General features: G+C 35.6%; 1 long non-coding RNA gene across 1 annotated transcript; it reads left to right on the top strand.

The window, feature by feature from the left end:
- Positions 1–420: 420 nt before the first annotated feature.
- LOC136848924 (uncharacterized) lies at positions 421–1,808 on the top strand. Its single transcript, XR_010856182.1, has 3 exons — positions 421–862; positions 1,359–1,387; positions 1,558–1,808. It is a non-coding gene; the product is annotated as an uncharacterized lncRNA (long non-coding RNA).
- Positions 1,809–2,036: the final 228 nt, after the last annotated feature.

Here is a 2,036-nt window from a genome sequence, read left to right as displayed (position 1 = left end):
AGAATGATGATAACGCTTTTGTATAATGTTGTTAACTAATGCCTTTTGCCTCTAACCCTGCCCGCCGCCCCCTCCCCGCGGCTGACTTGCCTTCCACAAACCATTTCCGGTGCTCTGAGTGTTTGGAATGTCAACAGATAAGCCTGAACATGGGTTTGCATTATATATATATATATATATATATATATATATATATATATATATATATATATATATATATATATATATATATATATATATATATATATATATATATATATTAAATATATAAAATATAATTAAATTTGCTAGAAAGACCTGAAATAACTTCCTTTGATAAAATTATTTCTCAAAATGTAAGACTAAGACGTTTTTTCATAGCGTCATTACTTGATACACGGAAGAATTTTTATTTTGTCTTTCGGCAAATCATTGACAAAAGTTTTTCGTTATGATACACAAAAGCCAATTTTAACAAAAAAAAAAAAAAAAACCCGAACGTAATAATACGCCAAATCAAACTATCTTTTCAAGTTTCCCCCTGAAACGAAAATCAAGGACGTCTTTGTCTTCCGAGTAAATCGTCCATGTTTCAGCTCGGTCACTTCATGGTCCTTGATGGAGAGACGGTAACAGCAACAGCGACCGGTTCCTTGGAGTCGGCAGGTAGGCACTAGCCAGTTTAGTTACTGATTTCGCTTCAGGAACTTCCCTTATAGTGGTGTTATTGCGTTCTTCGGTGATGGGTCTGTGTGCCCTGCGGACGATACTCTGTTAATCGATGAAAAGGAGATAATTATGGTCCGGTTGGACTTAACGATTACTATTTGGTGATGTGAAGAATGGTCTACGTGAGGTATCGACAATTCCAGGCTCTGCAAAGGTTTAAGTTTCATTACGGTTTTTGTCTTACGCTTTTATCAACCATCAATGTCGTGATTTGTTAATAAAGTGCGTTTTCATTAATAGCTAATGGATCTGGTTACTTTATATATTGGCTTATTGTAATAGGCTTATTTTATTAATTTCTTAGCCTTTTCTTAGATGCTTGGGTTAATTTCCTGTTTTATATTCTCCAGAATTTTGCTGTGCAGACGACAAACAAATGTGAACATATTAACTGCTGTTCATGGACAACAGTAAATACTTGTATTCGCGGTATTTTTATTATGGTTTTTAATATTCTGCAGCTTAACTTTCATGTTTTTGGGCAAAAATGAATACTTGCATTTGCGTTATTTTAGTTCTTAATGAATGTTCTGCAAAGCTTCACTGTCATGTAGTATTACTCTAGTTCGTCCATATTTCATTCCAGGGTTATAAAACTTTTTAGTAAGCCATGGTTTATAGATACCCGAACTAAAAATGTAATTTTTCAGGATCAGGAGATCGCTGATGGTCCATGAAGGTTAGTACTTAATCAGCAATTTACTTTAAATTTAGAAATTAAAATCTTGAATTTCGAGTAAAGCCTTCCTTTTTTTAAGAACTCGTATTAACTTAATCTTAAGCTGTAATTGGTTAGTTACTGAAGCAAATCCTTATACTAGTATAATGAAAACTTTAAATTCCTTCCAGATTTTAGTGGAATCCAAACAAATTTTTTTGTGAAGCAAGCGACCTTTGAGCAGCAACTGAAGACCTAAATTCTCAAGCCAGGATGACTTGGATCAAGATGTACAGAAAACTAACTTCTCTTCGCAGCACTTCAACCAATCCAGTTTTTTTTTACCTCCACCCCTACAGGGGCGGTGCCCCTGTAGGGGTGGAGGCCCCTCCCATGCCCTGCTCAATAGGTCTTATGACCTATGGGCAGGTGCGTGGGAGGGTTGGGGGGGTGGGGTGGGTCGGGGTGGGGTTAAACTAATCGACTCTGTTGGTAAGTGCATCAGTCTAGCCTTTTTTGTAAGTTAATGTAAATTGGTTAAGATTACTGTAGAGAGAGTAACGTGAATGCGTTTATTAAAGTTTTTCTAGAGTTTTGCCGTTTTTAGTAAAGGATATTTAACGTAACTGATTTGTATTTAAAAAGTTTTGCATAGATTTAACGTTAACGT

The sequence above is a fragment of the Macrobrachium rosenbergii genome, chromosome 20 (assembly GCF_040412425.1).
Source record: "Macrobrachium rosenbergii isolate ZJJX-2024 chromosome 20, ASM4041242v1, whole genome shotgun sequence".
Classification (NCBI taxonomy): domain Eukaryota; kingdom Metazoa; phylum Arthropoda; class Malacostraca; order Decapoda; family Palaemonidae; genus Macrobrachium; species Macrobrachium rosenbergii.
Note: the sequence above shows the minus strand (reverse complement) of the source record. Positions and strands in the feature narration are given on the sequence as shown.